The sequence below is a fragment of the Prinia subflava genome, chromosome Z (assembly GCF_021018805.1).
Source record: "Prinia subflava isolate CZ2003 ecotype Zambia chromosome Z, Cam_Psub_1.2, whole genome shotgun sequence".
Classification (NCBI taxonomy): Eukaryota; Metazoa; Chordata; class Aves; order Passeriformes; family Cisticolidae; genus Prinia; species Prinia subflava.
This window is the reverse complement of record NC_086283.1, coordinates 29622498-29636310: the sequence shown is the minus strand read 5'-3', so window position 1 is coordinate 29636310 and position 13813 is coordinate 29622498. Positions and strand designations below refer to the sequence as shown.

At 40.6% G+C, this 13813-nt stretch overlaps 1 protein-coding gene across 1 annotated transcript in view; it reads right to left on the bottom strand.

Moving 5' to 3' along the window:
* MARCHF3 (membrane associated ring-CH-type finger 3) overlaps positions 1-11418 on the bottom strand; it is a 58653-nt gene extending 47235 nt beyond the window's left edge. Inside the window, exons 1-2 of the mRNA XM_063423292.1 lie at positions 10803-11418; positions 9425-9571 (exon numbers count right to left, since the gene is read on the bottom strand). The gene's annotated coding sequence lies outside the window, so the exon portion shown is untranslated. The remainder of the gene's footprint in view (positions 1-9424; positions 9572-10802) is intronic.
* Between the last annotated feature and the right edge of the window lie 2395 nt (positions 11419-13813).

Below are 13813 nucleotides of genomic sequence, written 5' to 3'. Positions count from 1 at the left end.
TCTGCTACTGTCACTTTACTGAAGCTATGGGTAGCATACAAAGCTACTACAACCTTTCTAGCAAAGTGGACCAGTACTAAAATATGAAACCATCACTTTCAGGTAGTCATACTCATTCAACAAATAATAAAACTGAGGTGGAAGGAAGTGCCTGGCTTTCTCCCACTTGCAGTGGGAGAAATTGCTGGCAAATTTCCCCTTGTAACTGCTAGGCTGAATTTGCTCTCTCCAGAGGCCATGCTGCCATGGCAGCAATATTCAGTACAAATGAAGTGTTGGTTAGTTGGTTAGTTCATTAAAATAGCATGGTTCTGTAGGACAATTTTTCATCAGTTTTTCAGAGCACCGTGTACTCTGCAGTGTGCTCTAAGCAACACCAAAAATGTTGCACATTAACACCAAAAGTGAGCACATTAAGGTCAGTTGTGAAACAAATACTACACAAATCTGAAGCACCTCCAGACAGAGCCTTGTTCTCCACTGAACTTGTACTGACTACAGTTCATGTTCACTGTTGCTAAGCTTAAGCTCCACTTCCCATTCCAGTCTGTCCATACATGGAGTCTGAGTCTCCCTCAGACTCTTTTTTGGGATAAAATTATTAATTTCACCTGAACACTGGTGATTAAACTATTAATTTAAACTATTGTTTTCACCTGAACACTGACAAATTTTCATTCTGAGAAGGTCTGTGTGACCACATAGACACAAGGAGATCCATTCAGACATTAAAAACATCAGAAAATACTAGAAACTACCCAAAGTTCTTGTCTACAAGGAAGCTGCAGTTTCAGACAGAGAATTAGAAAAGGAAAAATACCTATGTGTACTAGAAGGAGATTTGCAAAGACTTATATTCAGTCCTGTTAAATTCATTTGTCACTGAGAGAGGAAGGGAGAGAGTTTGAGAATATTTATATTTACCACAATTTAGTGGAGAAACACCAACCTTCAACTGATTCCCACAAAACATTTATACAGCCACAACAAATCATAGAGATGAACAGAGTGAGCCAGAATTTAACTCTTCCTTGAAGAAGACAGAGTTTGTTCACAGGATCTCTTTCTGTACTAATTTACAGTTTTCTGAAAGACTATTTCCATTCAAGATTTTGTCTCCTGCTTTAAACCCCCACATTTTCTCTGGTGGTAGACTCTCTGCTGGCTGCTCCAGCATGATGCAAAGAAACTAAAAGATATGAAAAGGGACCGGTTTCAGCTTCTGCTTAAAAGACCAACTGGATCACACAACACCCAAAACTGCTTTTTTTAATGAGGTAGAAAAAGCAGGTCTGTTTGCATTGCAATTTGTGGCTGCTGTGTCTGTAAATCTATCATATCTGTAACTCTAGGCTTAAACTGGTCCTTCCACAGATGCAGGGATGCAGATGCAGATGCTGCTGAAAGGGTTTTTTTCTGAAATTCTTACACGTCTCCACTGCAAACGGCCTAGGTGAGATAAAAGAGCTCTCTCCTCTGCCCTATTTACAAAAAAATGCCCAGAAAACTCTTGAATTCTCCTTGGCAACACAGATTGCACTCTGGTAAGGGTGAAGCTCTAGAAGTTGTCTGGGATTCACTGTTCCAACAAGAGCCAAAGGGTAATTCAAGTTTCCTTTAGCATTATGCCTACAACTAAGAAATGTACTGAATCCTAGCATCACTACTAAGATTTTATTCACAATAATTCCCTTAAAAACTTAATTTAGTCACAAGCAGCACCAAAACAGAATTGGTTTTAATATTACTTGTTAAGTTCAGAAAGAATGGAAAATAGATTTAAAAAAAAATTGTTCACATATACTCAGATTACTATATATATTCTACAGAAGATGCACTGGATAGAGAATATTCACATTACAACTGACCACCTGCAGACACTCTAAGTCTATAAACTCCTTCAGTGAACAAACTTAAAGTATCCTCAGCCTTTTGTATACTGAAGTTACTGAACACAGGCTGTTGGGAAGGTCAACAGCACAGCCTTCAAACCTGTATTTCTAAGCAATGTTATGCTTCTATTGTTGTTCTATGCTGCTGCTTAAACATCTTGAATATTACAGGGACTAATTAGCAGTTCAGAGATACATAAATAATTCCTTTTTTTTTCAGGTTAAATGAGATCCCACCATTTTTACTATCAAAAACTTTAAGATAGGACACATACATTAATATGAAGGTAGGACACATACATTTACCATGTCCTCATTACTGCAACAATTTTTCAAATATCCAGAGAGTAAAGAGGGAGCCACCACCAGCAAAAGTGCAAATCAGACTTTCTTAGCTCTGGAAACCCTCTTGGCAACACCTGAACTCAGAGTGTCAAAGTGCCCCTGTGGTCTGGAGCAGTTTGTTTGGTGACAGCAGGATGGGTGACAGTGCAGACCTTCAGCCTCGATTAGGGCTGAAGTTTCATTTTGGCTTTCCAGAATCTGTCAGCATGTGAATAAATGGATACCACGTACAAACTTGCAGCAACACTCCTCTGAAAGGCCACAGCTATGAAGTGATAGTGTCACTGCACCCAAAAAAATTATTTACTGCTAATTTCTTAATGGTTGTGCTAATATATTAAATAGTTTCCAAACAGGAATAATTAATAACTTCTCATCCTAGGGCATTTTTAATCCAAACACAATAAAGCAACAGGGTGTAAATTAGAGGGAAATATACAGCTTATTTAGGCAAATGATGCTTACATCTAGATAATTCCCCTTTTATAGTGCTACAGTAATTAATGATGAGATAGGACTGGTGCTTAACTAAAATGGACAGTCAGCTCTAATTATACATAGCTAATGCTGAAAACTACTAGACGAGCAGTCAAGGATAGCTCTTCCAAGTGGAATCACAGAGAAGCTGAGGTTGAAAGGGACTTCCAGAAGTCATCTTGTCCATCTCCAGCAAGAACTTTCAGAGGACAACACCATGAACAGCTTCCCACATATGGCAGCACAAATGAAGACACAGAGATGATTACAAAAGACTTGGTCAAAGAGTAGAGTGAGACAGACCTGAATGGTCAGAGAGATGATACAAGTGGCTATAACACACTGCAGAAGAGAGGCATCAAGCAGGCAAAGTTATGTGGGACTTTGAAGAGGATTTTAATTCAGTTCCGTGGAGGCATCCAGAGAGAAGGCAACAAATCAGTGTCAAGGACTGCTGTGGCCAGTGGAAAAAACAAGGTTAGAGCAATCTACAGTTAATTGCCTGTAGGGCAGCATTCAAATTCACTGCTGGTTATCTATTAGCTCACTTAACCGAACAGAAACAGGTTTCAGCTTTAGTGGTGGCACTCACAGCAAAGAAAAACAAAGATTTGTTTTGCCACCATGTTCCCAGGGCGATCCTCAGCTGTGTGGACAGGACTCAACAATTTAATAGGTGAAAGATGAAGCTAATTTGGAACAGAGGCTTCAGAAGTAAAAGGAATGATGGAGATGATCTCAGTGGAGACTGGCGTGCACTGCATGGTGTCATAGCCCGATTGATGGATAAAAGGTAAAATGTTGGATGAAATCCCACTGCAGGGATGAAATATGGTACAACTCTTTTTCTATACTAGCTTTTTACAAATTACCAATTCTAAAATGTTTCAGACTGCCGGGACTGTCACAGTTTCACAACAGTATTTACTTATTCATTTGTGTTTACTGATCCTAATAAATATCACAGTCAATGAAAGCTTTATGCCTGTGGTGGGACAAGACCCTCAGTTCACCTTCCCCTACCCAAGGTTTTATTGCTGAGCATGACAACATGTTCTGTGGAAAACCCTTTGGCCAGCACATCCCCCAAAAACCCTACAACCTACTCACTGTGGAGGCAAGGAGCAGGGGAGTCACAGAGAGCAAAAACCTGAACAACACCAGTCCAGTCACAACCCAAAACCTCAGCAATTTACAGGCTTCAGCTAAAGGGAATTACCTCCACCTCAGGCAGACCCAGCACAAACAGGGAAGGCTGGCTGAACTGCCACAGATGTCTTTGCAGCAGCCTCTGTTAGGATGATTTTGAACACTGGACAGTCAGACCTCCAACTCCCTCCAACAGTCAGAACACACATCTGTAGCTTGAAAAAAGAGGGAATTCCAGGTCATGCCTACAGACCTCATGGTCAGATCCATAACATGATGAAGACTGTGGATCTGAAACTTTACTAAAACCCTCCATGGCACTGGAAGTGCCCTGATAAGAATGCTCTTTTCTAAAGGGCTTGAGAGGCTGATTTAAAGTGTATTGCCTGAAGTTAGAAGTGCTCAATCCAGGCAACTGTTTGTGAAAATGAGAGCCCAGAAGTTTCTACAGGTTGCTGCAGCAGTCACGTGCATGGTGTACCCTGTGTTTGGGTTATTTCTGCTCAGGACTTCCAGCAAGTGAATGATGAGCCTCTTTCATAACAGATTCAAATTCAGTCATTGCTTCATAACTCTACCTACTGTTATCTAAACAACCCCAGGCTTTTGGGCATCTATTCAACCACCTAAATTAGCATGAGGAAATGATTCCTATCAGTAACCAGAGCCAGTCTCAGTCTGGCACTAGTAAATATCCCATAAGCAGCTGGGAGCCAGAAAAGATTTCTGTTTTGCTCCAAAATTCTGCTCAAATTATACCAAGTTTATTCCTCCCCACCCCTTTTTTTTAATAACTGTAAATTTCAAAGATAAACAGAGTCAGTTTCCTTTTTCGACTTCCTTTAAAATCTTAAAGGTTCTCCTACAGAATGCTGAGGATTTCACAGATCTGAGAAAGCATCTCTGCCTCTCCTCTTCTGTCTCACAGGTCAGTTTGTAATCCTTTACTGATACTAAATATAAAAATATCTTTTAGCAAGGATTTCCATTTAAAATATTCAAACATTTAAAAAAAATCTGAAGAGCCACTGGATTCTCTGACTAAACTGAGAGCAAACAAAACACTGGCAAATTACTTGAAGTAATCATGTTTTACAGAACAAGAGACAAATATTTGTACTGGGCAACAGACACCTAACAGCTAAGATTAACTAAGAATGTAAGGTAACACAGGAATTTAAGTAAAAGTAGTTACCTAAATTTTACCTGATTACATGTAATTATTTAGCCCCTTGTCATTGTATTTCTCACTTTTCATTATGAATAGATTAAATTAAAAACTATTCCTAACAGGGTTACTAAATTATTTCAGATTATAATTCTACGCGTTTCAAAAGTGTCTTGATTCCCATGCCTCAGCTAATCCCTTCTAAATGTATTTTCAGATAAGAATAGAAAGACTCAGCTACTCCATGAGGAAATAGAGGCATAGATGAGAAGACTCAAAAATCAGAGAAGGTCCAGTGAAGATCCTGCTGCAAAGATTTGGTCAGCAGCATTAAAACTGCAGCATTCTTAATTTTTCCTCACTGTGGATATAATGTCTTTGCAGACAACGAGGAATGACTAAAGAAGTTGCTCTTCCTAGGATTGTTCCTAAGCAGAGAAATTCAGCCCATACTGGATTTCAGATGAGCACCAATGGACAATCGCAAAGATCACAAAATGCACTGGTTTGGCTTCTAAAAGCTGTGACATTTCCTGGTTCATGTTACACCACTGAATCACCTCCTCATTCAATTTTTTTAAAAATTTAATTTAAGCTTTTTCAAAGCTTAAATATTAGATCTTAAATATGAAAGCTGCATTTTTCATATTTCCAGCAAGAAACTCACCATGACTAATATCAGCAGAATATAATATATGAGATACTGTAAGTGCTCCTGTAATTGGCTTTTGCATCACTGAAACTTTGGGGATATAAATTATGCTCAATAATCACATTGATTCTTATTTTTTATTGTTTACAGTTTTCTTTTAAGACATATAATGAATGATTCTTTGCCATTAGTGAAAGTTTTATAGGATGGGAGAGGAAAAGAACTCTTTTGTGATAAAATTTTTCAACAGCAGAAAAAAAAACCCTTTCAGAAAGACAATTTCCTCAACTTATTATTCAAATTTTTACAGTGGCTTACATAGAAACCAATTAGTTTTAATCTCCATTTAATTTTATGGAATGCCTCAAGAAGAGCTCTTAACACAAAGCTAAGACTCCAGTAAGGACAGTGCAAAGATGATGAGAACTCTGCTAATATTATCCTCAGAGAGATAGCAGAATTGCAATTCTTATATGTTTCTGATAAGAAGTATGGGCATAATGTTCAAAACTCTCTACAGATTACTCTTTGAGTTTATATTGGCAGTGGCTGCACAAGAGCAAATTTCCTCACACAGACACTGAGGTGCAGACAGCATAATTCAATCCAAAAAGGGGCAGAAGTACAAGGAAAAGTCACTTACAATGCTGAAAAGCAAAAGAAAAATATAAAACCTCATTTTGAATAATCATGAGGACTAAAATACTGTTTTAAAAGATAATACTTTTAAATTACAGGTATTCAAATATAGAAACATCTCTCTCCTTCTTTTAAATACCTGGTTGAATGAAAATTACCTTTCTGAAGACTTGCTGGAGTTATACTGATTATTTATCTGTCAAAGCCCACTCAAAATCCCTGGTGTTTTCTGCTAGCTTTGACCTGTAAGTGACCTGAGAAAGGACTATTGCTCTGTGAATTAGTAATAACTCTGCACCTCCCCTGCCCCTGCTGCCCAAAACCTTGCTCTTCCAAACCTCAAAATGAGGTGCAAGCAGCATGCAATACACCTGCTTAAAGGTGTTTCGGAAACTCTTAGGAAATGATATTTTAAAACTGTTTAAGTAATACATAATAATAATAATAAGTAATAAGTGGAAATAGTTAAAAATTGATGGAGGTAATCTTTAAAAACCTTATAGTGGTAGCTTCAGTGCTGGGGACCAAATACTAATTTACAAAAAAACCAGAAGAGCATTTCAAATGAGACAAAAGACTAACAGATATTCATGCATATTACCACATGGTAATAACAGGGACAGATTCATCCATAACTTCAATTTAATACCGAATTTAAAGATAGTTAAACTGTAGTCTCTTTTGCTATCACTTCTTTCAAGTATGCCTTATTTTCTTCATCACTTCATACTGGCTACAAGTTTTTTGGTCACAATCTGTTTTATAAATAGCCCCTTCATCCTTTCTGTGTATTTTGAGGTACCATGGTGTCAAGCACTGGGTTTCACCAGCAGGAATAAGTCTGATACTGCTAATCTGTGGTATAAGCAAATCAAATTGAGTGACAACTCCAAGAGGAAGCTTGTTGTTAGGAAAGAAGTGTGCTAGTAATCATCGTTTCTCAGAACAGAACATAACAAATGCACTGCTCTTAGATGGGAATTCGTTACAAAATCCACATATCAATAGAATGAGAATGGGAAGGTGCAGCTTTCAGTTCAAGAGCCAGAGAGGGTCCAAAGATCAGGAATTTGAGATGATACGCAGCAAACCAAATGGGCCATGGTCTCCCCATGGTAGTCAAATTTCATCAGTGTCAGAACTACATTCCCTTTAACACTGGTGCTGATCCTTGTTCCCTGCTTTCCACTGGTAACTCACACTGGTCCAGATTTGGGTGCTGAATTACCCCTCAAACTGGTCCTACCAGAAACCAAACCAGCAGTTTTCCACTAGCACACTTCTTACAATCAAAGAAATATCACTGTGATCACCACAGCAGTGCATGCTGATGTCCAAGCATGGGGACAAACACAGAAGGGTGACTGAAATCATTGTCCTGAGCTGCTCAAGAGTGTTCAGGCTGACACTGAACAGAGAGGAGGAAAATACAAAAGCAGAGTGATGATGCTGGCAAGTATACTGGGTCTGCCAGCTACATTTTAGCAGGGGAAGGCTCTCAAGGAAAGCAAAACTGTGAGGTAAATACTGGCAAATTGGGAAAAAAACCAGGAAAGTGTAAGAGCCTACAGGAGAAAAAAGCTGAAGACAAGGAACTGCGAAAGGATGCTAAAGTGCTAAGGCATGGACATACTCCAAGCCAGAAACAGACATGTCTGAGACACAGATCTAACAGTGGTTTTATTACAACTAAGTGTTGTGGGAATGAACAAGACCTTCTAAAACTGTCTGGAATGAATGAGTATCACACAAAAAACACGGTTTTTACATGGGGGAAAGCAAGTACCAAGATACTAGAATTTTTAACATACAAGAATCCCCATTTTGATGGTTTACCTAGAAGAGCTTGGCTAAGTCTTTTTAGGCTTCAGGAATAAACGATTTCTTCCCTTCTCCCCCTCTTCCCTTCCCTCAAAACCCTGAAAAAGCCTGATTGCCATCAGGACAGAGAGAATTTTATATTCAACAATTGCCCTGGGCCACGAAGGGCCACTCAGCTGAATTAAGTCAAAGGGAAAGGGACTGCTGGCAGGCTTAAAATAGGCATGTGTTTAAGAGCTTTGCTGGCTTTGTTGCTGCAGTGGGGAAAAAAAAAAAAAAAAAAAAAAAAAGCTGCAGATGCCTAAATTTGAAATTGAAAATATCATCAATATCTCCAAGACACAAAGTATAATATTAGTAATTAATTCTGGTCTACACTGCTTTGCACGAAGCTTAAATAGAGCTAAGTGAGAGAGATACCAGATACTCTTTTTCCCTTCCTGTTGCTTTGTATTGCTGTGAAATCAGGTTCAGTCATCACAAGAAAGAAAGATAGGAAATTCTTTGCTGTGTGGAGGGGTGTATCATAGCAAGGACACAAAAAAATATCTATAGCACGGCACCAAGGGGACTGGCACTGTGAAGATGACATGGGAGCAAAACAAGAATCCCTTGATAAGCATTCCTATTATCACTTTGGTGGTTTCCAGCACTCTGATTTTGTGACAAGCCTTCCTGCATTGTGTCACAAAGACTTTCCCTCCCTTTCAGACAGTGGGTCTAAGCAGCAGCAGCATTTCTCCCTGCCAGCTTCCATAATGAAAGCAGGACATCCTCCTGGCAGCAGAATTCTGCCATGACCATTTTTGTGATGCTCTCAGATACTTTTCATTGGTCTATAACCGGCATTATTTTAAGGGAAGGGTGTCCACAATGGCTCTTCCGGGCCTGCTCCAACTAACTAGAATCCTCTTTAGGACTGTCATCTGATCAATGGTGGTCTGAGGATGAATCTGTTCAGAATATCATTCAGAAAAAAACTCTCTAAAACTTGTACTGGGAGACTTTGCAAGACTGCAGAAAACATGTTACATAGATGAGTTTGCAAACATAGGTGAAGTTTCTGCTACTACAGAAACTACACTCATCTTTTTGCGTCTGCTGCAGAGAAGAAGAGTCTATACAAATTCAAAGAGAAAGTGGCTCTGCCAACACAAGTGCCACAACAACTACAGTTACCCTGAGGTGTTTTAATAAGCATTATTTGCAAAACCATATTTTGATAGATCAAAGTAGCTCTCAGTCTAATTACAGCCATTTAAAATGGAAGCTATTACTTACCCTTTCAGAACTCAAGCCTGTGAGCTACCAGGCAGTGCCTCAAACATGCTTGAAGCCCTGCCATGGATGGAGCTGTCCATAAGGTCAAGTGGAGACCTCACAGAAGTCGTAGGTTTGATGCAGAATTTATTTGTGAAATCCTGTGGCCTGTGGTAAGCAAGAGATCAGAAAAGGTATTAGAAAAAGCCTCTTCAGACAGAAAAATCTGGCAGCCAGCTGATCTATGTATTCCCAGGTGAGTCAGATGCCTTCAAATTCCCAGACACAAGAACCCCAAAACCTGGAAGTTTCAGAGCAGACACTGCACACCCTATTGCCATCACAATAACAATTACTGCAGAAAAACAGGCTGCAATTTGCCTCATCAGCCTTGCAAACAGCAACAGATTAAGTCATTAGCAATTAATTAAAGATCAATGACATGTAAAACCCCAAGGAGCACACATGCAATTAGCAAATGTATTTAAAGCAAGCCACAAATCCACAAATTGTCTGACACCACTGTCCACCTCATCCCACTCCCTTTACAAGCCAAGGGGGCTGTGGGAGGGTTACCTATAGAGTTCCACTTGGCAAAGTGCATTTCCAACACCGTGCACTGGTCCAAAGCCCACAGACATGAGTCATCGTCAGTGAGAGTTTTCCTGTCCAGTGGACCTTGGACAGGCTGTAAACATCCTTGCCAAAACAAGTAATCTCTAATAGATACATGCTCCGCTTTCACTGTTTTGATGACTTGGGAACGGCTGGATTGCCCTGTACAGCCAAGCTGAGACCCTGCTCAGTAAACATCCTGCATGCACCACCAGCAGCCCCAGAGGGTGCAACACAGGGTTAAGTTTAAGTTTAAACAATCGCTTTGCATTGAAAGTTAAACTCCTCTGACATGTGCAGGTGCATTACTGAGTAGTTTCATAACCCCTTATATCTGCAAAGAGCCCTATGATCCCTGCCAATTAAAAGAATTTTTTAAAAATAAACAGGCAAAAAGATGTGGAATTCCTAGACTGAATCCCAGAAATGGTTAACAGTTTTACATTCAGGTTACAAGCCCCTGAACGGAAGGAAACTGTTTCTTTCCTCCCCAGCTCCAAAGTCCCGAAGGGTAATTCTGCCTGAAAGCAGAGTCTCCAGCCAGATCGCTTCACGCTGGACAATATTACCCTTTGTACGGTTTTGCTTTGTTTACTCTAATGAAAGAGTTAACCCCAAACCTCAGTTGAACTACAGAAAACGATGATGATGATGGCAATAATATTAGGCAAAAGAATAATAAGATGAAAGAAGCAGCAATTTACTCCCGTACAGAAAACGCAACTACCACCCCCGCCCCGCCAGAGCCATGCATTTTCATTCCCATGTGTCCAGTCACACTTACTTTCTCCGCCCGGACCCTCTGCTGTCCTTCCGAAAACGCGGACGGAGTGGCCAAACCAAGGGGAGAGCCACGGGCAGCGCCGCCAGACCCCGAGCGACACAGGAACCGTGCCTGCGGCTCGGCTGTCGCCACAGGACCTCGCTGCCATCAACCCCTCCTTCTCCTCCTCCTCCTCTTCCTCCTCCTCCTCCTCCGGCGGTACCCGGGGAAGCAGCGACACAAAGGAGCGGCCGCGTAGTGACAGCTCCCTGCCGGCATGGAACGGTGCGAGGAATCAAGGAATTCATCGTTTTCTTGTCGCACGGTAGTTAAAAGCCCCCAAAACAGCCATGTCCCTACAGCACGAAGGGATGAAGCTTTCCCGGAGCCTGCTGCACCTCCGGAGCTGCTTCGGTGCTGATGTCAATGAAAGGTCCGAGCTGCTGAGACTCAGTTGAAGCTGCATCAAAAACGACAGCTCCAAGTTCCAAAGATAGCGATGGATAAACCTGAAGGCTAATATTTTTCCTTGCCTAACCACGGTTGTCCATTTCACTGCCTCTGTCACACTTGCTTTGTTGGGAAATAAAGAGCTATTGCAGGGCTGAGATGGTATTTCTTGAAATTGCTGTGTTCCCCGAATACAACTGTCCACTAAAGCAGCAAGATGTACTGGAATTTCACTAGAAGGCAAATCACAGGGGCAGCGAGGACTTGCTCTTGGTTTGCTTTCCTGCCAGTAAAGCAAAAAAACACGCACTTATATTTACATCTGCATGTTCACCCCCAGCGACACAGCTGCACTTCCAGGTGGAAATGGAAACAGCACAGAGGTGCTACCCCTACATTAAAATAAAAAGGGAGAGCCCACCACAGGTTGTCCAAGTCATTCAGCACACCTTAGCAGGTGGCAGGTAAAGGTAAATTAGGCAGAAATGTAGGTGTTCAATGCACTGGGAACATCACCAAAGTTGCCTGGATCCCAGCCTTGCAAACAGATCTGCAGCTTCAACTCCAGGCACCTTGGAGATCTTGTTGCAATGGATGTGTCGTCTCCTGGAGAAGAAGCTTGAATTAGTGTCTAGTGTATAAATCAAACCTGTTTGTATCAATGTGGTTTGGTGGTTTGATTCACCGTGCTCTTCTCCACTGAATGGAGAGATACGTGCCACCTTTCTGGGAGCAGATCTACAGAGAATGTTCAGGGAATATCATATTAAGGAAAAAACCCAACCCAAATCAAATCAAAACAAAACAAAACAAACAAACAAACAAACAAAACCCCAAACCCACCAAAACCTTCAAGAAAAAAACTCAGCTTTATCCCCTTGTTGAACTGCTCCCTCAGTTAAATATTCCTGGGAAGGATTCAGGAAGGGCAGAAAGGAAGGGAAAGGATTGGACTGACACAAGATTACATGGTCCAAGTAATTTCTTTAGGGGGCACGCTAAAACTACCTGGCCTGTATTAAGACTCTGAATTTTGCACACCCTCATGTCTAGGTGCACTCCAGTAATTCACATCACACCATTGTTCTTTTGCCTTCTCCCCAGGAGAAGTGAGTGGATGCAGTTGTGTCTCATTTCAGTGAGATTTGTGTGTGGCTGGGAGGCATTCAGTTTTTATCCTCGTAATCAACTGTATGTGCCCCAGAAGGCAGCACTGAGGGAAAATGAGGAAGAGCTGGAGCGACCTCAGTCCCTGCAGTTCATTCCATGGACAAGACAGACAGATGAGAGTGTTTGTCTCCTTCAGAAACCCATTTTACCCTTTGGATAGCTTGGTTATATGTAATTTATCTCTGGAAGATCCCAACCAGGGAACAGAATTTGAGCTGAAATGCTACAAGAGGTGAGGATAGAGGACAGAGAATGGTTTTGTTGTTCTCACCACGATTTTTCTGCTAGAGCAGCTCAAGCCATTATTCAGTCGGAGTTCTCTAACTGGAAACTGTTCTGTTCTCACAGCTCCAGTCATGAATTTCAAAAACTCAGGTTTGGGTCTACCAAGATAAAGTCACAAGAATGGGATGGAGCCTTCTTGCCAACAGGGCATGATGGAAGAGAGATGTTATTGGTAGACGATAAAGCAAAACTGCGTGTAAAATGATATTGCCACTGAAATAATAATAATAATAATAATAATAATAATTTGTAAATGCTTGCACATGGCACTGTGTTTACTTCCACGTGTGGTTAATCCAGATGGCCATGTGATTACAGCTGAATCTGAGATTATGTATCTCAGGCCAGTGTGGACAGGATGACACTGTGCCTGGAGGGCTATGCCTAAAAGAAATAAGACATTTTCTTCTATGACTTATGTACAATTTAAAGACACAAAGAGAGAGTCAGAGAAGCAGAACATGTAAGAAAGTAAGCCCAGTGGGTATTTGTTTATAATTACTGGAAGAAAATGGGACATCGTCTATGTGCTTTTTAATTGGCCAGAAATAGGAAATAAATCCATCTTGTCTTCAAGCTCCTTTTACTACAAAGACAGCATATTATGAGGTTTTGCACTCCTGCCAAAACTCAAAGTCAAAAGAGTAAATTGTCAGTTTTTACAAAGTTGCATATTGCTCCATAAATATATATTCAGCAGGGGCATATACCTTCTCCTTTTAATATCTGTGTCATAATTTAACACATTTGATTAGAGAGATGCATGTGCTGGGAGACTGCTGCATTTCTTACATTCAAAAAAACAAAAACAAAAAACCAACCAACCAAAACAAAACAAAACATACAAAAACCGAAAAACAACAAACAACAACCCCCAAAAAAAGAAAAAAACCAACCAAAACCAACCAACCAACCAACCAAACAAGCAAAAAACCCCCACCAAAACTCTAATTTATATATGATGCATTCTTTCTTGCTTTTGGAAAATGAAGGTGAGGCTGTGCCACCAACACTCCATATTGACACATTTCCACCTCCTATCCCTGTGTCCGAACTGATGAAAAGAGGGTTTCCACCCTCTTAAAAGTGCAGAACAGTAAAGCCACCAGAAGGTTTTTGGGCAGCAC